The 27,114-nt window shown below is 36.2% G+C and overlaps 1 protein-coding gene across 2 annotated transcripts in view; it reads right to left on the bottom strand.

Annotated features, from left to right (window-relative positions):
- Positions 1 to 23,240, bottom strand: part of LOC131428861 (homeotic protein ultrabithorax-like) — a 349,128-nt gene extending 325,888 nt beyond the window's left edge. The window contains exon 1 of one of the 2 annotated variants that reach the window (XR_009229404.1): positions 23,163 to 23,240. The gene's annotated coding sequence lies outside the window, so the exon portion shown is untranslated. Of the gene's footprint in view, positions 1 to 23,093 lie in introns of both variants that reach the window. The other variant, XR_009229405.1, reaches the window with a different exon arrangement.
- Positions 23,241 to 27,114: the final 3,874 nt, after the last annotated feature.

Consider the following 27,114-nt stretch of genomic DNA (forward strand, 5'->3'; position numbering starts at 1 on the left):
CTATTTCGTTGTCATTTAGAGCAAGCCACAAGATAATGATAATCAGTTCCACCATCTCTGAAAAATATACTATCTACTAGAAATTTCGACCACTATTTAAGATACATTCGGAACCGGTATAGACAAAGTCGATTCTATTGGACCTCAATTAATAAGAACTTCCAATTAAAACAGTGTGGAGCCCATCTTATAAACTCATCATCTTTTATCTGGAACCGGAAGTCGCAGTCGAGAGGGAGGGGCAAAGGGAAGAATCCTTCCCGACCAGAACTTTTTCAGGGGGCCCAGTAATTCGAAGATTTTGAATTGTTTTTTATTCTTCAAAATGAAAAGTATTAATAATAAAAATTCATGGCTTTTTTAAAATCCCTTAATTCGATGATATTCCCATGTACCTCAATTCAAAAAAAAACTTTGAAGTTTCATTTAAGGAAAATGGAATTTTACCGGCTTTTGCTAGAGGTTAGCGGCAATATTCAGATAGAAACTATCGGAGCCGCGACTCACAACACAAGTTTCTTAAAAGTGTGCAAAAGTACAGGCCTATCCGCACTTTGTCAGTATGTAGTATGTAGTATTACCCTAACATTTTTAGAGTTATTTGATTCCTGAAAATAACGAAGGGGTTATCCTTCAACGAAATTTTTATTTATCCTTCCGAAAACCCTATAACGATGCATTGCGTGAATGTGTATAAAAGTCGAAATGGTGAAAAAAACCTATTCGAGTTGGGTATACTCAAAGGGTCATAATTCGAGCTCTGCATTTCTAGTCGGTCAGATTTTTCTCTATCGAATAAAAATTAATATGTTAATTCCACCCACGTCACGCGAAACAGGTGCTCTTGCTGACTGAACAACAACTGCTCATTTCATGATGGTTGATGAATGGCATATCTAAATTCATACGGAAAGAGTACAAAATTACCCGATATATGGAAAACCTGTCATTTTGTCCGCTATACGCGTTTCCCAAATAAGTCCGTTCGGTTATCAAATAATAACTTCTTTTAGCTAGAAGATTATTCTGATTAGTTCTAAAGGGGAACGTATTATTTCACCGAAAGCCATTTCACCGAAAGTCGTTTCACCGATTGCCATTTTGCCGAAAGCCGTTTCGCCGAATAGATCATTTTGCCGAGTATAGTTTCGCCTAAAGGATAATTTCGAATACATGAGACATTGTTATTTTGTATAATCATGTCTCATAATTAATTGATGTGACGCAGTAACATAACCGAAGCCAAAATGGCTTGGCGGCACAAAGCCGCCGAGTCGATGCCAGCTTTGTTAGCCCGGTCTACTCAAATCTAGGTTTCTTTGCGGTAGTTAGGTCCGAACAAGCGGTAACGAAGTCGAACAGCACATGAACCAAAACGATGTGGCGTAGCCGCATTAGATATTTTTTCATTTTCATTCAATAAACGGAAAATACCACACACATTTGCTTGGTAGATACACCTATGCAAATGCTTTGATGCTTGGTAGCTAATAAAGTCAACAACTTTTCTTTGCGACTCCGTTATGAGGTTCATGAATCAATCTTTATTAAAGAAATACAATTGTAGGTCAACAAAACGGGCGTTAACGCTATCATATTTATTTGTTTTTATTTTATTGACCAGTTACGATATTCAGACATTTGCAGGAATCGATTAAATGACCTTTTCGACGAAATGGCTTTCGGAGAAACGGTTTTCGAGAAAATGGCTTTCGGAGAAACGGTTTTCGAGAAAATGGCTTTATGTGAAATGACCCTGACCCGTTCTAAAGAGTTTGCTTATATTCTCACGTATAAAATCACACTCTTCAATTTCCATCACTTATCACCTTGTAATTCCGGAAACAGTATTGTTGTTGTTGTTGTCGTTTATTAGCGGATTTAGCCACGTTTGAGTCGTTCACCGCACTGGAAACAGTACTCATATCGGGATCAAACTCAATAGTAATCGAAAAAATTATAAGGCTTTCACTTGAAATTTAAGTTTTTTTTAATTGTTTACACATATTACCCTGTAATTCCGAACCCAGATTCGGAGCCTGGAAAAATGGAACCGACCTCGCAAGCCCTCGTTTTACACAAATCATCCTGCAATTCTGGAAATAACAGTCAGATCCCGATGAAGTTTAAAAATTTTTTATGATACCTTAATTTTGTATCTAGGTTTGTGTAAATTGGTTCAGCAATCTCGCATCAAATTGAGTGTATTTTACCGTTACACACAGACATTTTACGATCTCGACGAACTAAATCGAATGGTATATGACCATCGGCCGTTCGAAACTCGGTTCAAAAGTCGGTTTGTACAGTGAAATCATCCATCTGGTTTCGAAAAACACACCTCTGAAGCTGAACGCGAGTATGCAAACTATCTCTTTCCTATTAAACTGTTTAAACATTCATTTCTTCCCCATTGTTTGAGAATGATTGTATCTCAGTACCACTTGTGTATCTGTAATAAATAAGAATTCATAACGCATAGCACCTCTCGCTGAACGACTTTCAAAGTTACTAATGCGTCTAAATAATATAGTTCACTTCCAACACAAATAGTCTTATAATGCACTCGAAATGTTTCGAAATATTCTACTGGATAATTTTTTTCGTTCAATCGTGTTCGTGAATTATCTCAGGGAAACTGTTAAACTCAGTGATTCAAGTCATGATAACACTATTTGTCACCAAAAATAGACTTAACAAAATTATCATTATGTTTCGTGGAAACGAAAAGTCTGCGTAAATTTTAAGAAGAGGAAAGGAGGAAAAATCTACGAAGAAAGAAGGGGGCCAAATTTCCAAATTTTTGTCCACGTGGTTTATGAACGGTCCCCAAGCACTTGCTTAAGTTAATACACTTTGTTATGATTGATCTAAGGGCCTGAACTTTAGGTAGTTTTTGGATGACGTAGAACATTCACAGCTAGCTTATGAATTACATGTAGTATTACGAGTATGGACCATAAAGACTAAGCTCGGTAAAGCATTCTGGTAGATTAAGATTTAAGGATTGAACTTCAGATAATTTTTGGATGAACAAGCACTTCCTCATAATTCATCACAACGATCTCTTCAATTGAATGTGATACCACGAGTACGAATCTCAAACAAACAGTATTGTACACGGTATTTTTATTTAAAAAACTAGCTGAATTACCCGGCGTTGCTCGGAAATGTTTCGTGAAGGGAAGGCCGAAAAAAACTCTCGAAGTTGTCCTGCTTAGTGAAATACTCTTGTAGTGAAACATAACTTAGACGGAAACCCGATCGAACAATACTCCGTTCATGTTCAGATTGCGAATGATCAGTGTCCCATCTCAGATCTCACAATAATAATAATAATTTTCATGGTATTCTCGACAAATTGGGTCAGTTTTATATATGAACCCTTTTGTTAGAAACATTTAAAACATCTTTCTCTCTATAAATACCATCTTAGTAACCTCCGAGTTTCATATGTATATGTGCTTGTAATGTACTTCCGTACTTCCTCGTCACATTCGATCTACAATACCTTTGGCTTCCATGGCTATAATCACTTCCCTTCTTTTTATAAAAATTTTTATGACATCATGAATTGCTCAAAATTTTCCATCTGATAATGATTATTTTATAACGAAAGACTGTTTAACATCATAACTACATTCGTACTATAGAATAACGTTTTTATATAATTTATTTTACCAAGGTTTTAATCATTTTGGCCGTTCATCGAGGAGGAATACTTATGGAATAACGATTTAGTTAATACAAATGTTGTTGTAAACTTATTTCCTTGAGTCGACAGTTTTTTTCAATTTACATAATAAAATGCACATTGGTTGCATGATTTCGTCAATTCAGATCAATGTTGAGAACACTTATTCCCCCTCACTCTTGTGAATATTTTTGTGAACCTCACTTATTTGCTAGAAATATACTGCACTCGTAAGAAGTACCAATTTTTCGTAAAACCCGATCAATTTTCCCTTTCGCTTTCCATGTTCGGGGCACTTACTCCACTCTCTCACCATTAAAATAACCTTATAATATATTTTTATTTAACTTCCTTTTTGTCAGTGAACTTACTACAGATCTCCTCCATGATTACCCTGAGTAGTGTAGAAAGTATCTTTGCTTTTCAAAAAATATCGATTCCCACCTTTGGTACATTTGCCAAACTTGGTGGCGATTCGTTTCGTTGATTTGTAGTTATGCTGAGACTTGAATACACTCACGTTCATAGGCAGACAAAGATAATTTTCCCTTAGTTCTTTGAATTCCCCGACAAAATGGAACCAGATCTTGGAAATTATTTGAAGAAAAATACGACCTTGAAATTCTTGCCACTCTCTTGTTTTATAAAAAATAGGAGATTAAAATTTATTTTCAAAAACCCCTCCTTCTAGTCTAAATGTCGATTCTATTCAAATTTCGTCATTGACTCTCTCTCTTCCCATGTTAAGGACGCTTCCTACACACTTTCCCCCCTGAAAATGTCCCAATGATCATTTCTGAAACGCTTCTTTGTGCCAAATTTGATAGCAATCCGTTCAGTATTTCCGGAGTTGCGCCGTTACAAACATTACATCTCCTTTTTAGAGAGACGTACTACATCCACCCCACACGAATACCCTAAGTTGCGCAAAAAGTATCTATGGTCTTCAAAAAGTATCTATTCTCGTCAAATTAAATAAAAATACCCTAACAACTATTTCTGAAGAGTAAAAAGCAGCTATGCCAAGTGTGATAGCAATCCGTTCAGTAGTGTCGGAGTTATGCCGTTATATCCCCCTTTTTTAATGCACTTGCTACATTCACTCCCCATATCTATCATATCTAAGGTATGGAAAATGTTTGCTCGATCTTCAAAAATTATCGATTCTTGTCAAATTTTTCAATTTTTTTTCATGACCCCTCCTGTTAATGATACTTGCTACGCTTCCTCCCCTATAATAATACCTTTATGATTATTTCTGAAGAGCAAGAAATAACTGTACCAAATTTTATAGCAATTCGTGCAATAATTCCGGAGTTATGCCGTTACACTCTTTTTTAGAGGCACTTACTACACCCTCTCCCCACAGAATATCCTTATAATCTTATCTAAGTTGTGCAAAAAGTGTCTTCAAAAAGTACCGATTCTCGTCAAATTAGATAATATTTTTAATGACCACCTTTGTTAAGGACACTTGCTACGCTCCCTCCTCTCATGGAAATATTCTTATAACCATCTCTGACATGTACATGTGCCAAGTTTGATAGCAATCCGTTCAGCGATTCCGGAGTTATGCCATTACAAACATTACACCCCCCTTTTTTAAGGCACTTGCTACATCCACCCCCCCCCCCCCCCCCCCCATATAATCATATCTAATATATGCAAAATGTTTCTATGGTCTTAAAAAAAAAAGTATCGATTCTCGTCAAATTAGACAATTTTTTTCAAGACCTCCCCCTGTTAAGAACTTTTACTACGCTCCCTCCCCCATTAAAATATCCTTATGACCATTTCAGAAGAGCAAGAAGTATCTGTGCCAAGTTTGATGGCAATCCGTTCAGTTGTTTCGGAATTATGCCGTTTTAAACATTACACCCCCCTAATTAAAGGTACTTGCTACATCCACCCCTCATATAGTCACATCTAGTATATGCAAAATGGTCCTACGGTCTTCAAAACGTATCGGTTCTTGTCAAGTTATATGAATTTTTTCATGACCCCCCCTTGTTTATGACACTTGCTACGCTCCCTCCCATATAAATATACTTCCTAAACCATCTCTGAAATACAAGAAGTACTTGTGCCAAGTTTGGTGGCAATCCGTTCAGTAGTTCCGAAGTTATCGCGTTACAAACATACAAACTTACATCGATTTTTATATATATAGATTGTGTTCGTCCCATAGTTTTTAAATAAAGTATGACCACTATATGTTCAGCTAGCACTAACAGACAAAAGAACACCATAATTGTCGGTAAATGTTGAAAGGTTTATATGAATTGTTAAAATTTTTTGAATGTAATTGACACAATAAACATTACAGATTCCTTGAAAAACGTCTTATTAGGACCAAAACGTCGGAAGAAGAGAAATTGAAGGAGTACTTGATTTATATGTACAGGACTGAAAAGCCGATGCATAACATTCAAATATTTAAACATATGTGAGGAGAACTGAATCTTCCGATTTTGGTTTCAATGATAATAGTTTCAGCAAAACTTTAAAAAAACAGCGCAATATTTAAAGTAAAACTTATTTGCATGAGAAAACCATTTCCCACTATGAGACTTTGTCAATAGTTTGGGCGCGTACAATGAAAATGAAACACACGAGAACCACTAAAACTGAAGGTCGATTCTATGGAGCTCCGATGATTGAAAATAAATTGGAAGGAAATAACAACCACTTCGGACTTGGATGGAGTCAATATAGTTTATCTTCCTCCATGGATTCATTGGACTTCCTAATATTCACTGGGCATGCAGAGCTCGAATGAAGTAAATAAGATTCGAGCAAATAGACTAATGGATCGATACACGAAAGCTTTTTCCTTCCTAGAAATCGCAAACAGTATGATTCTGAGCCCGGTGGAAAAGTGAAAACGAAAAGAAAATAGAAAGTCCGATTGATGAACGTGATACGAATCGGAACTGGAATTGACTTTTTTCCAAGCCGTTCAACATGTTGAAAGAATAGTCATGAATATTGGAGGCTAACGGGTAGAGGCAGCCACCATCACAGTAAAATACTCGATGGGACAGCTTGTGTGAAGAATTTTTCGGTTGCTTTTTCCGTAGTGCTTTCGCTGGGAACTCGAGCAAGCAAGCAAGCAGGCAAGTAATCAAGATCAGGTTTGAACCCCTTGAGAATGGCTACGGAAGCATATTGAGATTATAAATTTCCAAATTATGGAAAAAAGAAACTTGCTACCGATGTCAATTAAGCTTTCCCCATTTCTCATCCATGCTGCTGCTTTGGAATCCAGGGCAGAGCGCTTTGCTTCGGAGAGAAGTACGAACGGTTTTCATTATTCGCCTTCTGACTTCGTTTTCAATTTATCAGATGATTTAACTTGATTGAAGTTTTGCAGCTTTTTTGTGTTAATGATGCTTTCGTCCAGTTCTGGTACGTGATGAGAAGACTTTTGTCTCGACCTCCCTTCTGTTAGTTCTACATACTTTATACGTGTAGACTGGGAATAATATTCAAGTCAACTTTTGCAATGCATTAGTCATATTTCATTTACGATTCGCTTTCGGAGGACCCTAGGTTTTGGAACGAACTTTCGCCATTGAGTTTTGATCAATGATTATTGATAACTAACGCCAAAGTTCAGATGACACCATTCAACGAGTTCACATGACATTCCATGAAAAACATTGCTCAAATTAACCAATACCGCATGCAAAAAGGGATTCAACACTCGATACAATGCTAGATTGGTAGAGTTGTTGACATACCTTATGCGCATTTTGAACCTGCCATCCCACAGACCTGGGTAAATATTTTCATTCCAAAACTATTTTCCCTAAATTCCATAACAATCTAGCCGAGATGAAACTCAACCCCCATCCAAGGGCGCCTACCCAATATACAAGGCAAGATAAGAAACCACCGTTCCGTGCAGGAATGAAAAGACCCCGTATCCAATTTCCCACTCTGCCCCTCCTCTTTCCTCTTCATGTAGGCAAACATCTATCGTAGTGCAAATTTATTCCGGCCCGAAACTTCACTTGGTTTGATATTGAATGCACCCCATCGCACCATCCGTCCCCCGTGTGCTACTCTTCGTTGATGGAATCAACAAAAACAACAACAACAACAACATCGACTAATGCCATCACTATCGAACGTCTTCCGCTCAATCGCCCATCAGCCGCTTGCCTTCTCTTATCCCTCTGGATGCAGTAGACCATTTTAGAAAATATTCACGTTCCATATTACATTTTTTTTTTGCTTCTCTCATTCATCTTCTATCCTGACGATGGACTTGCCATACTGCTCTTGCTAAGCTGCCCGGTGCCGAAAAAAGACCGGATTGCGACCGTCTTTGTGCTCGTGTGTTCGCGATAGTATGGGTACATAACTTCCCCTTCCCCCTTGCTCTGTCTGTGTAATGCTACTGCAATGCCAGCGAGGCAACGAAAGAGCGTTATGTTTACATCATTAGATTTCCAACATGTTTACGTAATACATTCTGGCTCTGGCTCTGGCCCGGTTTTTCGGCTGGGTGGATAAAATGACGCCCGAGCAGGCATGCACAGAACAACAAACAGCGAGAGCGCACACACGACCGAGGAGGACCCTGCGTGTATACTTCAGCCGAAATTGGGAAAACGTCTACACTAACCTTGCTGCTGGGCGATTGAATGGCGGTGGCGGTAACAAAGGGAAACTCGAGCGGCAGCGTTGCGAAGAGAAACCCATTAGAAGCGAATTCTGACACAGGGTGTCGTTTATTTTTCGCGAACTTCTCTAATTGGGAAATGTTAAGCGGAACACTGAATATGTTAAATTTGTTTTTTTTTGCTATAGGATTGGAAATAGTTTTTCAGAAACCAGAATTTCATCCAACCTACCAGCAATGTTTTATGGTGAACTGCTCAGTGGAATAGCAGTTTCAATGTGCTCGGATAAGTCAAAGACGAAACGCGCCAGAAATTTATTCTAAATTGAATATTCAATATGATATAAGTAAAACGAAAGAATCTACCATTCAAGCCTTGAAATATTGAATTCAAAGATATATAAAACAAAATAATCCACTTAAAAATGCTTCGAGCTTATGAATAAATCAGAAAAAAACATTAAAATAAAAATAATGATTTTCCTCAATATGCAATTGTGAATTTTTTTGATACACCCTGTTTTCCGCAGCCAAGGACAAACCAAAATGAGTGGGGAAAAAACTCGTCTTGAAAAAAACATGCACTAATTCTTGTTGCTACTCCAGCAGAGCGCAGTAGCAGTAGAACTGGTATTGTTGGTACAAGCCTGTGAGTGGTTTTTTTAACTAGAACTAAAACATTTGTTAAAAATCAAATGCAATTACATGATCAAGAAATGAAAATTAAAATTCAATTCTTGTTAAATAAATTTATTCCGAGTAAAACGAGCTAAGCTTGTGATGTCTCTCGAATAACTTTCGAACCCTATTGGTGAAGTTGAGACTCGAATCCTGATAGGTTCAATTCAATTGCATATTATACATTATACATTTATAGTGAATACAACATATTCTATAGTTGATAACAGAAAAAATGTAGCTAAAGGTTCGGCATTGTTTTCTTAGTTTTAATTAAAATCAGCATATCTAAAATCTTAACAATGGATTTGACAATGCAATCAAGTGGGATGAGCACCAATTTTGGCAATAGCCCTCCAGATTAAGCAGGTCGAAAAGAAATTGAAAAGGTGAAAAGAACAAAAAACTGATCTTTTTCAAAATTGATTTTTTCAATCTAGTAGTTTATTTCATTCACCTACGTGAGTAAAACTGATGCCATTTATACAGAGCCAGTCTCTGGGAATCACAATGATATTTCAATGAATTTCATCATTTTTCTTTTTTTTCATATTTTACCGCGTTACTTTCGAACCGGAAGTTCGATCTAGGTAAAATTCAATAGGAACCCATGGGACCAAGAGAACTTTCATTTGAATCTAATTTTGTCAAAATCGGTCCAGCCATCTTCGAGAAATTTGAGTTACATGCGCCATTTCATGCATAAAGTTGCTATTAGAGTTCAACGGTTACTTAACAATTTCGATTTGAGTCCACATAACCCGAGAATTTTAAGTGTAATATGTCTAGTTTTCTATTCCCAGCCATATTCAAGAGACATTAGTGCTTCAATTATCTTTTATCAGAATCAACTAATAAAAGTTTCTACATTGTCGCATTTTGCACTAGAAAATCGATTACTTTGGATGACTGTACGAAACAAATCGTAGCAAAGTAGAGAGGTGACAGCATCTTCCGTTCATTTATGAAATGAATCAAGCCGATATAGCATCATTTGGATACTCATGGATTCTGAATGCTGTGTGGAGTGAGGGTCGGCAACCTGCGGCTCGCGAGCCCCGTACGGGTCTTTGGATGTGAAGCTGCAGTCTTTGGATGTGGAGCGCATATTTTGTTTATTTTATAAAAAGCCGTTATCAGCCTTATTACCGTTATCACCTCCATATTCACTTTCACTTCACTCACATATCATTTTACTTGATTTTACCTACTCCCAGTGTCACGCACAGTGAAGTGACCACGGTAATGAAAAAATATCATTTTTCCAACAAGGTTAAAATCATCACCTCTACGTGATCTTAAGGCCTGCCTCTTCGGGCCAGAAAAAATATCATACCCTATGTGCGAGGTTGGGGATCGAACCAAGGGTGGCTGCGTGAAAGCATCGACTAACCCATCACGCTATACTCGTCCCCTGTCATTCTGATTAATTATTTCATCGAACATTCAAAGAGTATTCGATTTTTGTTTACATAGATAATTGCAAATGATGATAATTGCAAATGAAATCCAGAAACATATCCGGAATATGCTTCTGATATTAAAGCCTTTTCCAATGGTTCCCACAAGTTTCACGTCATTCAAATTAACAAAGTGGTCGAAGTTTGACAGTTAATTGTCGTTGATTATCAAACTCACAGAAGATCGATCATTGTAATTTGAATATACATTCAATACCGTATTTTTACCGTACTCTGTGACAATCCAGATTTATCATACAATTTGAATCAGTTTGAACAAATGATCGGTTTGTAGAAACTCGCATAATTTCCGTAAAACATAGGGATCTTGTTTCTTATATTAATCGAAAGTTTACGTCAAAAAAAACGAACGGCGATATTAAATCAAAGTGTTAAATTTAAGTGTCGTTTTCACTTGAATATAACTGAAATTAACACAACTCCAAACCCAAGCTAAATCGGAACAAATTGGCACAAAAGGCACGTTCCCTTGTTATTTGGAGCTTTGAGATGAGTTTCAAAAGCATTATCTCTACAAAATCAGTGAATCTGTTGACACGAGTTACTTCAGTATTGTTATGGAAACAATTGAAGATGGATTTGATGACAGAATTTCAGCAATTCAAAATAAACAAAACCACTCTAACTTTTACAGTAAATCTTGTTAACAAACTATATCCTAAACGGTTCAATTTGGAGTTACATAGTTTTTCTATAAAAAAAACTAAATGTATTTATACTATTAATTGTTGTTAAGAAAAAATGTTGTGGTTTTTAAAAATGCGTTTTAGTTTTTCGCACGTTCGACTCAAAATATACCTAAATAAAAAAAATTTCCATTACTATCTAGTAATAGCTGAGTTAGATGAGCTTAACAACGGTTAGTTCACTGATCTAAACTTCGTTCATTTTTGCGTAATTATCGTAGCTGTGGTTTTTCGACGGAAACATAATTGTGAGTAGTTTTGTATTGTCGTCGAATTTGTTAAACATGTCTTTCGTTTTCATTCTCTAAGCTTATTCAATCTTTTCAAATAAAAAAAATCACAGGTATTTGTTAGTTTTAATATAATCGAGATTATCGTGTGCGGCAAAATATATAAAATATTATTTTTCATATGGAACAGGTATCATAAAATAATATAAAAAATCTCTCAGAAACGGTCTCATTTTGCTACACATGATGGTTTGATTTTAGAACCGTTTCCAGGATTGTATCCAAAAAGCAGAATGTAGTATACTAAACATTTTCCACTTCGAAAGTGTGTGAATAAAAACCTTTTTTACTGAATTCTCCTAAGAGTTTTGCTGCTAGTAAACCGTGAACAAAATAAAACTATCAAAATCATTGTCATGATCAATTATTTCAATGTTCAGCACTAACTAGTTTTATCAAACCAGCGTAATAGATATTGCCACGTCCAAATTCCTAAAATCCATCCACGATTATCGTGCTAATCTGCTTAGAAACAATTTGTAAAATATCGTTTATCTATATTTGTCAATCATTGCCCTTGATTAATAGGACTGAGAAGGTTTCAAGAAGTGTAGATATTTACACGTCTCAAAAGGATCTGCACAGATTCTTTGTGCGAACCCAACATTTATTTTGAACTGGAACGGGCATTTTCTTTCGTATATTTACCGTTCACGTCATAGTTGTCTCGTGGGATTTAAAATATGAACAAATACCCTAACTATGTGTTTCTATTCACGCAAGCTACTTCGTAGAGTAGCAAATGTGTGCGGTTCGCGTTCTGTCGAGATCTGGACGGTAGTCACTAAGTAAACGTGATCGCTACATACCCATTATAAACTCTTGAAGCAGCAGTGGGGACGGCTGGAATGAATGAGTTTCACTGTATCAAGCTTCAATTTTTGGAAATGTGCTGATCGTTAGTAGCATAAAATAAATAAACAACGAGTATAGCTGTGCTCGTATTACACTCAAACAAAACGTTAACGAGCTGCAGGATTGGAGAGGACATTATCACATGAACTGTGTAAGATTAGCCAGAGTGTAATGAGTTGTTGATAGCCTGTAAGCCATGTGTAATCAATTATGGAGGCGTTTGGGTTAAACTTAATGATTATGCTTGCTTTGCTCGATTAACACTCTAGACGATGAGGTCAATAAAGTAACTACAATCAAACGTGTTATTCCTGGCCATCCGCCTCATATAAATGAAAAATTCCGTACTCCACTCTAAGTAGTCTTTCAAAAACGAGTGATGGTTATGTTGAAGGCCAAACTCAACATTTATCAGCTAACAGTTCGTAAAAGTACCCCCAAACAGCCATAAGATATACTCCTAACCTTCCGGCCAGCGGGCAGCACTTGACACTTGCAGGATAATTTTAAACGGCTTTTTATGACATCGCGTCTCGCCATCTGTAGCCACTGCCTTTGTCGCTCTTTCTTGCAGGACACCAAGACCGACCAGAGTGTGAACGATTCCATACAAGAAGTACTCTTGACCTGGTCAGGAATATGGTCGGTAATAAAATGATATTCACAAATTATGGCAGTATAATCGGTCAACTGATGAGATCGTCTGGTGGTATTGTTACTTTGACGGATTGTAAACTTTTTATGAGATGTTAATTGGTTGTTTGTTGAATCACATCACACGAGGAACTGCGGCTCAACTTCCTGAATATGAAAGTATCTTCCAGAATAGGTAAAAAAAATCTGATGAAAGTTACACAAAAATAATGATTGACTGTCAGTTGCTTGTAGGTTTCCTGTTTAATAGTTGAGGATCATGAATGCATACTATTGATGCACCGCAAACCTGTATATGCTTTTCTTATTTAGAAAAGTATTACTCTCTGATTTGAAATTGGTGCCAACTGTTATTTTTCTCTGTTCATCAACAATGCAAACAAAAATGATCTCTAAGTCATGCAAACGCTCAAGCCGCATAGATCTACTTGCGTAAAATTTATGGCATCGAAAGTGAAACCCTATAGCGTTCACTTTTTACAATCCATCCGTTTTACAAAAAATAAAATATCAATTGATATTAGTTCTACTCCTTTTTTATTGCACCAATTCATATTTTAGCCTTACAACGTAAACCCGTGGGTGCCAGCAAAAAGAAAAAGCCGCAGAGAATACTTTTTCTATGTTTTCAGTCGAGCGAAAATAACCAATCGATAGCGAAGAGAAAGGAGTAAACATTTGCTGCTGCCTGTGACGTCCCATTGCGGACTTCCAACAAAGGAAAATTATGAAATTGATTTATGCCATCGCCCTAAATGGACAGCGAAAGAGGTTGTGATGTGTTTGTTTGTCGTTACAAAAAGCCAGCATGCCCAAGGAGCCCAGGGGAAGGAGTTCCGTTATGTGTCTCGACTTGTATGGAAAATCAATGTTTTCGCACAACAACAAACATAAATCGACGACGACGACGACGAAGACGATAGAAAACTGCTGCTCCCGGTGTGCGATGGCAACTTTCACTTTTGCAGAACGAACTACGTTACCAATAAAACGTATACGAACTGATAGACCATCTCTACTTTGATACTACTCAAAAGTAAATTGAGAACTTTCGAAAAAGGAAAAAAAAATCTACCGTTTTATCGCTGTTTTAATATCTAATTTTCCATTGCTCAAGTACTGTATTAATTTACAAAAAAAAAATACTGGTAATTGGAGCTAATTTTAAGCCAGACTTATTATTCATTGCCCAAAATTTCAACCGGTTTCGTATAACGCCCGATAAACCCGGAAACCAATGAAAAATCCCAAAATCTTACTCAACTAAGAAACCCGCTGGTAGCACAATCGTACTTTTTGTTCTTCGCATCGATTCAATTAATTCACTCCAAATAACTTACCAGAACAGCCTCATCAATGTCATGTACAAGTGGAAGAAGTAACCATTAAAACGAATATATTGAAGACATCAATTTTTAAGTTTTGCTGCTGCAACGCTCAGTAAGGCAAGAACAAACGTATGAATCCATTAGAGCAAACAAAATTCCCTCCTCACTAGAGCAGCAAAAAGCACCGAATTATTTTCTAAATGGATGAATTATTCTTTTCATTAAACAAACAACCATGTTTTGCGCCGAAAACAAAGTTGGAAAATTTGAAACAAAATGAAAAAAAATGACTCACAGTAACAGCAAGAGAGCTGCTTTGAATAAGACCATACAATTAAACACTGTGGTAGCAATGTTCAAATGTCGGAAGAGAATTTACATAAAAACGTTAGTGCTTCAACAAATTTTTAAGGAAACGTTCGTAGAAGGTGTTTGCTCAAAACACCGCAGAAAAGGCGTCAAAATACGAACGGGTGGAAATAATTAGAAAGCAGCTTGAGTCATCAAACATTGCCGCTAGAAGCTCGTTGTATCATTAACCAAAATAGTATACACTCGCATTTTCCTCCACCCGGGGCGCAGTTTTAGAGTTTGCGTGCCGGCAAAATTTTGATTGAAACATTCCGAGTGTTAGCGGGCCTATGCCTATCATTTTCACGCTGTAATAAAGCCACCAACTTCATATTACGACAAAGTTCAGAAACACTTCCGAATTGACTTCTCACGCTGATTGCTAGGGGAAGACGGATATTATCTTGTTCGGAACATAGCACCGATAAATAAACTGTTTCGAAGGCGACGCAAAGGTGATCGATTGTTGACTAATTGTAGCCCCAAATCTGATATTGAGCAAATATGCTAATAGCATGGAATTTAAAGTTTTTTTGTTATCTTTTTTATATATTCGAGTCATTTGAGTTCGAGAGCCGGCTTGGAATGATTCTAAGTGTCCGTAGGAGCATTGCACTGATCATGCAATAGTCCTGTTTACTTACGAATTGACTGCGAAATATTCTAAAACATTACCACTGCATTTGTAAAACAGTCCTAGTACTTCAATTCAATATGAAACACGATCACTTTTATTCACACATTTTGCAGCTAAAAACTGCCTTCCTTGCAATCCAACCGGCATCCGGAAAAATTCTTTAATTGCCAAGTTCAAACAGATCTTCTGATTAAAACCCCTATATCTTAAGAAAGAGATGTTTAAATAAAAACAAGTAAATGCAACACAGTAAATACCATAACTATACAAATCATTCAACTCTACTGATATACCTACCATTGTAATAAAAGGAGAACACGAAATTATTTCAACATTTGCAACCAGAATGCCCTGCTAATTTTGTTTCGCCTTGAAAAATAACTGAGGTGTATTTTGTGTTCGCACTTTAGATATCACCCGTTTAATCAACATTAATTTCATGCATCTCATGAACAATCAATCTTATAATCAAGCACGAAAAATGTCGTGCTTAATTATAAGATTGATTTTTCATGAGATGCAATTTGAAATTTTAGCATGTATTTTTGAAATTTAGCATGTATTTTTGAAATATTTCACCAAGCCATGTGACTAGTCTTCAAACTGTAAAATTTTCATAACAAGCAAGTAATAGATGGATAGCCATCCTAGGGTCAGTTGTTAACTTCGCGCACTTCTATAATTGAAAAAACTCACTGATTTTGTTTTTTTTATTCTTCAGGCTGTTAGATCAAACTAACCATTCATTATATTTATGCTATTTGAAAACTTGTTGCTATTTTATCAAAATAAAACCTCGACGAGAACTTCAATTTCAAACAATCAAAGTGATCGTTAAACTATTTTAAAACTAACATTAATTTCCAATATCGCACGTACTAACTCAACCAAAATCGGAAAAAATAACAAGATTTATTTTATTTAATGATTTTCTCGGCTTTATTCAAGCTAAGAGATGTTTGTAGTAAATCTTAAGTTAGCTCGCAACAAAATCTGAACACCCCCAAAAACGTGTAACTCTAGAAATACTTCATCAACGCGTAAAATATTTCGCAGACTGATGAACTGTATGTCTGTTCATTGTGTAAAATCATTTTTGATGATGCTACAAGCTTTCAGATCGAACATGGCGTCGAAAAACGAGCAAGTGCGAGAAGCAATTGTGTGCGGTCGCAATGAAAATCCGGATCCGTAAAAAATCTGTCCATCACGTTTTCAAATCTGTCGAAACATGTTTGACAAACAGCCAAAATCGGATCTCAGGAACCGAAGGACGCGAAGGTGAAGTAAATATTACAGAAAAGACTAGATCTTTCGTACCCTCGTACATATTTTCAAGGTGTATCAAGGTGAAAACTGTACTGTATCATAATGATAAACAGAATGTGACGTGGTAATTAAAGATGAAACTTATGCACTTAAAGACTTTAAGCAGCTTCCCGGAATGTTTCTTTTTACTGCCATGCAACGGAAACGGCGCATAGGAGCATTTCAACACGAACAAATATATTTTTATCACCCTTATTCTGAATAAAGACGTATTCATTTTTCGATCATATTTCATTTATATTCCCAATAACGCTAGCGAAATCAAAGGTAGCTAGAGTTCGATTGAACCACATTCGATCGAAAAATCAATACGTCGTTATTCAAAAAAGGATGTATATAGCTAATATTTGGGAAAAGCTTCATCACTTTTGGAAATATACCACGAAGAATGCCTGAAGATGCGATTGTTCTCATTCCTACGCAGCCAGGACGCTCCCTCGCTATTCTGGCTTGATTTGGCAACTTGTCACTACGCAAAAGATGTTTTGTAATAGTATAAAGCGAATGGAGTTGTACCGAAAGAATCCACCTAACTGCGACCTATTAAGCTGTCTTGTGAAGAGAGAACTCTCTCAATATGAACAACAAGCTACAACTACAGACCTTAATGCCTGGAGCAAATTCAACAGTTCATAGTTTCTTCATACAGCCTCTTTTAGAAACTGTAACTAGTTTTAAGATGACTTATAATGCACAATTAAATGAATAAAAAATGCATTTGCAAATGAACTTACAGCAAATTTGTTTTAATCCTAATTTAATATGTCCAGATTTTGTCGCTAACAAACCTTACATCATTAATTCCCACAACATTAGAAAAATTAAGTTATTTTCAACTTTCCGATACATTGCCATCACTCGTAGCTCATTTACACACAAAGAAAATAAGTAAAACTAAAGTAAAAGTAAACGTATAAAACAATAATGTTGCGAATATGGATAATTTGGAACGAGAAAGATTTTTGATGAAACGATTTTTAATGAAACTATTTTTAATGAAACGGCTATCGCTGAAATGGTTTTCGATCTGAATGCTTCGAAAAATGACACGCTTAGTATAGATACAATATATAGACATTCTATTTCTTTCTGTATAAAATTTCTAGAATAGATTCCAAGTGTAATCGTATTTTTTTCGTAACGCATTCTACTGCACTTGCTGTTCATGGAAACTGAAATTTGCTATTGTGAAATAAACAAAAATCCTCGCACACTATTTTCCCTTGTTATAAATCACGTTCGCTAACTAGTAACGATATATTAATAAATGCTAATTTGCTGATCAGTTGAACTGCTAAAATGAACTAGACATTCTATTTGAACTGCCAACTGCGAAACGGAGAGAAAAAAATTGGATTAGCGCAAAGGATTAATGTATCTATAATGTTATATTACATTCTCCCCAAATTATTATACTAATACAAAACATGTAAACATGTATTTGTGATTCAAGAAAAGAATTTTCAACCGAATTATAAACAAAAAAAATCATGCGTCCTACTTAAGTGAATTTTTTTTTTCAGAACAACATCAACTGTTATCTTGTTTGGATTATCATATCCCGCCGTTCGTAGCTTCAATCCCTTCGGTAAACCTGGCTTTTGTACTCAGATGAAAATATTAATAATTCAAGCATATTTTCCCCAAGTAGTAGAAAAAAGGCGGCTATCATTTACCCTCGGAAACCTTTCTGGCTAGCACAAAATGGAAGGATAAATCGGGCCCAGGAAAAAAAAGATGATATGAATAGTAAATAGCCTTAAGCTTGTTTGCTGGTAACGAGAAAAACAACACCAGTTCGTTAGCCGCCCCATAGTTTTCTCTTCTTTTGTGTCCAACTTTTTTTCTCGAAACATCGATCCACAATCTGCCTTTTTTTTTTGCCCAATAAATAACCATTTTCACTGACTTGCCATCCCCAGGAGATGAACCCTTCGCTTTTTCGAACATGTCTTCTAATCGAATGTTTCGTTTCAGTATCTTTACGGTTGCTTGTATGTTTGCATGGCTCGGCAGCAACGTTGATTATAATCTTTTAATCTAAATTTTGCGCTAAATTTAGCACTCATCACGATTGCCAGTATGCAGGCAGAAGAAAAAAAATCAACTTAAGCCCGCCGTGAAGGAATGAATTTCATCAACCCAAAACCACCTGAACGAAAAACTCTCGTACGCTACGCATTTTCAACTATTATTCGCTATAGTGAACGAAACAGGTTCCCCACCACTGTTTGTCACCAAGGATGATGGAAAAGCATGATAACATCAGGTGACTATCGTCTTTAGGTACAACACAGAGAAAATTCGCAGTTTCATCAATTTTTTATAGTCTCCAACCAAACTCAGCTCTCCGTTGAGGCAGCGTGATACGTTTTTTCGACAGACTGTCGATGTGGCCAAAATGCTGGTAGCTTTTCTTCTTGCTCTTCGAACGAGAAAAGAAAAGCCTGGCTGAAATTCGCTTATATAAAAAAGGATAACATAGGATTATATTTTGCGTTCAAGCGAGAACTGTTTCATTTTCTTTCTGCGGTAGAAAGTTTCTACTGGTGAACAAGAAAGCTATTTTTGAGCGCTAAAAAAGCGGGGAGGGATTTAGTTTAAGTTACCTTAAAAGTTTTCATCATTCCGCTTCTGTCACAGGGTAGTCAGCTAGAAACATTGCGAAAAGGCGTGGTACCGACAACACCATGCAACGAATTATGTTCACGTTAGTTACCCTATGAATGGCTGAGGACGAGACTCAAATGAGACCCTGCAAGAAAATTACTGTTGTGCGTCTAAAAGTTTTTCGTCATTATTGTTATTCGAGAAGGTTGACGGGGACTCTACTGGGAGATTTGGCATAAGACGAATACAAATACACACTCTACAAGTTTCACCATGATAAGAATTCAAAGCAACGAACATTCTTAGGAAATTTCGCGACGTATTAAAAAAGTTCGTAATTTAAAACATTTCTTAAACAAAAGAAGTGCGCAGTTTATCATCTGACAAAAAATGTTTTCGTATCAAGGTTAAATTATTCAAACTTACCAAACTACTAATGTTGAATCTCATCCTCCAATATGAGCTACAAATTTACATATATTTATGATTTTCTGAGCAATAACTAACGAACCTGTTAGCTTTCAAACGGGCCTAGAAGAAACGAGTATATCTGTTTGCTTATGACGTCTATTTGACAATGATAAATCCTCATGTGGAGAGAATTTCATTTCGGTTAGGAAGACTCACCGATTATGAATAACCTTAAGCAAGAGCCTAGCCCTGGTTTCCAACGTTTTCAATTAATGTCAACCTCGTCGTTTGGCAGCCACATTATTTCCGAGCCTTGCTTCATTTCCTAGCAAAGCTCGCCAAAAAAGGGATCGACAGAGAAAATTGAGTTTAACCCCTCCAATTTCTGATTATAAACATAGTGTGCCTATTGGCACGGACCACGTTTCGTTTTGATGAAACTTTCATATAAATCTTCCTTAGGAAGATCTCTTTTTGCCGACATCCATTGCCGCTAGCTTCATTCCACCGCTTGAACCGGTAACACCTACAGCGATGCCAAAAACCTTGAAAGCCCTCACTAACCCGACCAAACTCAATATAGTTTATCTCCTTCCGCTAGACCAATCCCATGTCTTGGGGTGAGATAAATCAACCGAAACCGAAACACCCGACACCGGAACAAAGACACGTGATTGCCCCATCGTCAAGTTTCGACAAAGCGCAAATTAGAGGTGGGATGTTCATTAGAAACACACACCACTTCAGCTTTAATTTGAATATTAGTTCGTCGTATCGCAAGGCGCTTATTTTGGCCACTATATTTGGAACGACTGTATTTAATTGCTGTGCCTTCACTTAGGGTAGAATAAGTAGCAGTTTCTAGACTGAAAGTAATTCGTTTATGATGAAAGTGTGGAGTTCTATAATTACGCGATGTGGACGTTCCGAAAACCGTATGTTTGTAATATTAAATATTAACTATTTAGGGCTTATTTATATTTCAAATACCATATGAAACAAGAAACAAATTCAAACTACACCACCCTAACCGAGTAAGACACTTCGTAGTTTTACGATCGAGGATGATTGCGTATTGATTCTGTTTCATTGCATTCGGGCATAATTTTGCCTCGTTCTGAAACGGTCAAACAGAAGAAATCAATTACGAGAGGAGTTTCGTATCGTCCAGTGGGAATATGGTAGAGTCCCTCACTTTGGTCACTTATCTTGTCTCTCTCTCTCTTTATTTGTTATAGTAATATCATAGGAATTGTGAAGACAGTAGCATCTGGTTTAGTTATGATGAAAAATATAGTTTTGCCTTCAAATGGTTGAATTATTTATCCTAAATTTCTCTGACTCACAACGCAATGGCTAACAGAATCAAGTGCTACGTAGAAGTATAACCTATCAAGCTTTATTTTCAAGCTGGCGGTACCTTCTGAACCCCTCTTGGGAACATCGTAATTTTGACAGGCAACAATGGTCGGTCGAGTCCCGAGACGCACACCCTTGTACCAGCTGATGATTATTTTCAGAAGAGTGCGCCTTGCATAATAATGATAGAGGAACTCTTCACGGGTAGAAAAGGCAGAAGAGATCTATTATTAAATACATTGAAGCAAAATTGTTTTAATCAATTCGACCCTTCTTTCCTTAAACAGCTAGTAAAAGCTAACCGCTTCACTGAAAATATGTAAATGTAGCTAACGACGATACAGGCTTCCATTTTACGTTGGTATGAGAAACCTTGCACAAATAGGGTCGAATATTAAGATTAATTGTTGTTTGTCAGCGAAAACGACAAAATATAAACCTCTACCAAAATTAATCTTGGCCGAAAATCCTTCCAAATTAACACATGCATAACATATTTTGCATCCCGGGCCAAAATTACTGGTTTTTCCTGTCTAGTGATTTTACATACAAAACTGAATTCGATAGCTGAAAATTTATGTAATTTACATGTTTCATGCATGAGCACATGCAATCACTAAAATGCTTGTCTTTTTCTATACATTGGAACGAACGTTCTCTATCTTGTACACAGATAGAGTACATTCCTAAAACAATGACTTTCATTATTTGTTCAAACAATCTTTGCATCTTGCATACCCACAAAAAATATATATACGGTGTACGCTCATCAACATGAAGCTCTTGAATGATGATGACTTTTCGGGACGTCGTGGTATCGCCTTGTTTCGAGTACAAGAAACCATCACTGTCAGACCCAACCTCAGTCATTCGTATGTCAGTGAGAGTATGGAGAACAGAGTAGCAGCAAAAAAAAACCTTATCTGCCAACATTTCCATTTTCTCCGCCGCATTCGTCATGTTTCGGCTCCACTTCAAGCATGACACCCAGGGAGCAGAGCTAGTCAACGAGTGAAATGATATGTAGCAGACTACAGGAAACTTCTCATCCTACTATCACCACCACGTGCAATATCCAATTTGCCTGCGTTTCAACAACGATGGCTTACATGTGCATGATGTGAGTGCTTGTTTCGTGGTTTCTCCGCTAACCATATAAATAACCAAGCGAAACAACCTTCTTTGCACTATTTCCCTGAGCAGCACTTCCAGAACACCGAAATTCTCCCTCCAGACAAGATCATATAAAAATAAGGTATTGATAATTGGAACGGTTTTGAGTTTTAAAAATCGATTTGTTTTCAGGTATCATGCATACAGTTTTGATCCTCTTCGTGAAAAAAATGTTAGATATTAATAAAAGTCATGCTACCTTTGGAGTCTAAACACTAACATGCATTGTCATTTTAACTCCGACATATAATTGAAACATTATTGACTCTGGAAAGGTAACCAAATTCCTAACAAAATTATTTAATAAAAGAAATCTACCTCATATTTAAAAACCAATGAAAAAGTTGTCATCTATAACAAGCTATCGCCGAGTAGTGTAACTCCAACATCGTAAAAAGCAATTTCAGTTAACGTGATTTTCATGCTTCGTCTCATACCCTTTTTTTTTGACTCCACGAATACACTCCCCAGCGGCCCTATTTAAATTTCCAAACCATATACTGCACAGTACCTACATTGGGTCTGTGCAATGGTGCTCAATTTATTCTGAGGCTATTCCGAAAGGCAAGGAACAAACTAAAAGATGTTATTTAATAGTGCGGTGATGTGATATGCTCATCAACATATAAATGGGTGTACTTCTGTCGAAAACAACGCGTTGCCTACGCGAAAGTTGGTAAAAAAAATTTGTCACAGATTGCATCGGGGGCGGTGGAACGATATTTTATGCAGTCAAGTTTCTTTTTTGTTGTACCGGAATATGTTAACTCAATATTTATTTCAGGTGCAAGCTTACGTGTAATTCGGTTCTATAAACGGGTGAGCAATCATACACAAGATATATCAAAATCAATGACATCATGTTCATCGGGTTCTCAACTGTTGTATAAATAAATGAAGATTCTGCTAATGAATTCTTATACTTACCTTCTGTTTTAGACATTGATAACATTGGTTATCATGATTATCAGAATAATAAAATAGAAATCAACTCACTTTGGCAACTGTTTCGACAAGTGTACGTGCTACCACTTGCATGAACTTCACTACAAAAACTGTTCGCTGATCTTGAACACCTAACTCCAACTAAGATTTAGTGCTAAGATTTAACACGGACCCAAGCATATCAGATTAGTAGATTGGAGAAAATTAATTAGCTCCACTAGCTACGTTATGTGACCAATTTTTCCTCCTTGAAACCAGTTGAGAAATTGTGACAAGAAAATCAATTCTCCACTTCAGTTCAGGTTTGAAAAACGCTTTCAGTGTGTGAACTTGTTCTTCTGATGTCGAAAAAAATTTTACCCAAGCGAGAAATTTCAATCAACTAAAACACCATAAGAGTATTTCATTAGAAAAATACAATATTCATATTATTGAGTGAAACTTCCAACAATTGTAAAATAATTTCAAAACTAGTGATAATTCATAACAACTTCCAACAATTGTAAAATAATTTCAAAACTAGTGATAATTCATAGTAAACGCTCAATGCGTTTGATTTATTATTCAACTTTAAATCCATTATATAAATTTGCATGCACCGTCGGCGAAACACGAAGAAATACCGCCGGGACATTTCAAGTGGAACAGAAAAGCTCATGCAAATACGTACCTTTCGCGCAAGACCACTAGTCCTCCAATCACGGCCAATTAACTGAAACGATAAAAATCAATAAACTAGATCAGTCACGTTATTGTCAGGCATGTCCCCATGTCATTCCGGACGGTCCACGCGCAATCAAGCTCACGGTCATAAATCGATACACAACAACTCATCATTCACACGCGATCTAATTTTGAGCTCGGTCGAAACCCAGGAAAGTATAGAAAACATCAGTTAACAGCAAACCGGAAAAAAACACAAGAAAGAAAATTCAATCAGCTTAAGTAACTAGCGCCTTGGAATTCCGTAACTATCGATCGGCAGTCACCGGTTGTCGTCCATCAGCCAAAGATGGAGACCTCGTCAATCGCCTTCTCAGTGTTTTTCACTTAGATTAACTTATTTTCGTGCTCCTCTGCATAGTTTAGCTGATACAATTTCCTTTGCTCTGCTCCCGCTGTTTATTTTGTGAATGTGTTGAAGCAATTTTTCATCCATGACTATTCTCCCGCTCTGCAGAACACAAGCATTGCCATGGTGATCGAAATTGTGATAAAGAGAGAGAATGAAACATTTTTTCTCTCGAAATGACCGTTGTGGTGGTAGAGCAACATGGCTTCCATCGAAAACGAGACACACTATAGAAAAGAAACGGTTCGCTTGGAAGCTTTCTATAGCTTTCAATAGCAATAAAGCTCTTCTAAAGAAACTTCCAAATTAACATTGACGCTCGAGGGATGCTCAATATTATTAATTTTGATAGAGAGCAAAACTTGTTCACAATTCCTATAGTCTGAAAAAAATGCTGATATCATTTATTTTGTCATCATGATAAAACAATCACTTTCAAATTGTTTGTACCTGAGCACAGTTAACTAAGGTAATAATAGTGTTCTATTATTACTGATGTTCAACGAGTAAAATGTTTATAGAACTAAATAAAACGTGAACCTCAACTTGAAGTCGACCTTCAAATAAACTGGTTTGTATTCATGTCAACTTATTTCAATATGCTCAACCTTGTAACTGTTCGTTTCATAACACAGAGTAATCGAATCCAACAAGAGAAGATTGTAAACTCAAGTGACCTGCGCAAGACACCTTGCCACTTCTTTAATCAATAGGTTGGCAATGTTTTAGTCTATTTATAGTAACTAATAAAATTCGCTGGATGACCGTAATTTATATGTATAGTATTGAGAGTCTACAAAAAAAGACTCGCTGGTTCTGGACCAACTATAATCCTATAAAGCAGTAAGTATGCTTTAAAGATGATCTGTTTTCAATTTGCAAGACTATGAAATTTAAATAATAAATAAACAATTTTGACTTTAATTGAAATATAATTTTGTGTGCCTTTCAGCCTAGGATATTTTTAGTTTTCTAGAAACTCATTCCGCCAATAATATCAAATTTTGGTTGCCTTGAAATATATAATGAGGTGCACTATATGACGCTATCGAGATGAGCAAATGCAATCACAATTGTTATCGTGTCATATTAAAAATAAAAACCTGTTTTAATTCATTTCGTGGTATAATGTTGTCTTACTAATGTTACACATATTTCCATGAATATCACTAAAAGATTCTTCCAAAAAAAATTTGAAGCATGATTTAAAGTTTATTCGAGCATAATAACCTTTTCAATATGTAAACAGTTATGAGTCAAATTTTGAAGAATTTTAACCTTTTTTAACATCGTCACTATAAATGACAGTTTGCTATTTTCAAAACACTTCACTTGTAGTTCACACAAACTATGGGATCAGAAGACCTGAGTTTGTGTAAAATCGGATTTGTCATCTCTAAGAAAATCAAGTGAGTTCTGTTTCGATGATTTGATCACCATTTTCAGTACTTCCGGAACCGGTATTGCCAAAGTAGGTTCATGTGGCCAGTAACTAATATAAACTACAAATAATAGTTTTGAGCTATATTTAAAAAAAAATTCCCTCTTTTGCATCGTCGCTCTAAATAGCCTGCACTAGACAAAATACGAAAACAAATTTTTTGATGGCCTGCTGGCCGATCTCACTGCCGCTCGTTCAGACTTAACTGATGGATAACCCCTAACTTAATTTTTTGTCCAATCATATTATTGAAAGTTATATTCATCCAAGATCCAAGACCCCATTGCTGGATGCCCAATATTTGCAGAAACTATTAGTGCTGGATGAGAAAAAGTTTTTGTTAGAAAAACTATTTTCCTTTAAAATGCTTGTCTCAAACATATGGAAGATTGGCTGGAAACAATATTATCTATGTTGGGACAAAATTTCATAGAAATCAAGAATGGCGTTTTTTTTTTTGTAATTTGACTTCAAATGTTTAAGATAGATTTTTTTTAATGAAGGTTTTTTCAGCATTTTTATTCGAAAATTGTACTAATTTTGTAAACATCACTAGCACACCAAGTTTTGTGGTATTTGTCATTTTTCTGCTATAATTATTTGCTAACAAAAAATCTAGACCTTTGCAGATGATAGTCTAGATCAATTTTCGAAAAACAAAGTGAGCGAAATGACAAAGTGAAAGGCTATAGCAGGATAAGCATGTGAAATCTGCCCCCAAAGAGAATTCATATTGTTATACCACATTGGAAAGGTCATAGACTGGAAACAATTTTCTCAAAGTTTTAACTGTCATATTGACGGAGCTAGAGTGCTTCTATTGATTTTTATTTTATTTAATTTTTGAAGAAACCGTTCCTTCGAAAAATTTGGAAAAATCAGGTATGTTTAAGGAATTATGGGGAAGGTTTACAATTCTGTTCAAAATTTCCGAAAATGTATTTCTACTTGATGTATTTATACTTGAAAATTTTGAAACATATTTTTCCCTCTTCCAATTTTTGCACCACCCCGCATATTTCAATGATAAATAAAAAATTTTTGGACATATTGAAGTGGTATGGTTTCATATTTTTAAAAAATGTGGACGACAAAAATATTTGATTTTTTCTAAAAAATAAATAACAGTCGACCATGCCTCCCCATCAAGTTCTGTTAGAAGGAAACGCATGGTGCTTTGTTCTAGTAGTTTATGAAATTTTCATTCTTTATTTCATTATTCTTTCATTACATCCATCAGCAACACGTAAAAAACTGACACCCGCTCTAGTTTTTGACTACCGTAACCGATTTTCATATGTGTGATACTGGCGACGTTCATATATTACTACCGTTCATTTATAAACCACATACCAGTAAGTTCTTGCTTTGTAGCTTTCTAGGTTGTACCCGAAGTATGATCGTGTATTATGCAAAGGTAGAAACTCATTTCCTCCTTTTCGTTACTTTGATTCCTAAGACCTGCGCTTGAGTTGCATAAACTACTAGAA

This window comes from Malaya genurostris, chromosome 1 (genome assembly GCF_030247185.1).
Source record: "Malaya genurostris strain Urasoe2022 chromosome 1, Malgen_1.1, whole genome shotgun sequence".
NCBI lineage: Eukaryota > Metazoa > Arthropoda > Insecta > Diptera > Culicidae > Malaya > Malaya genurostris.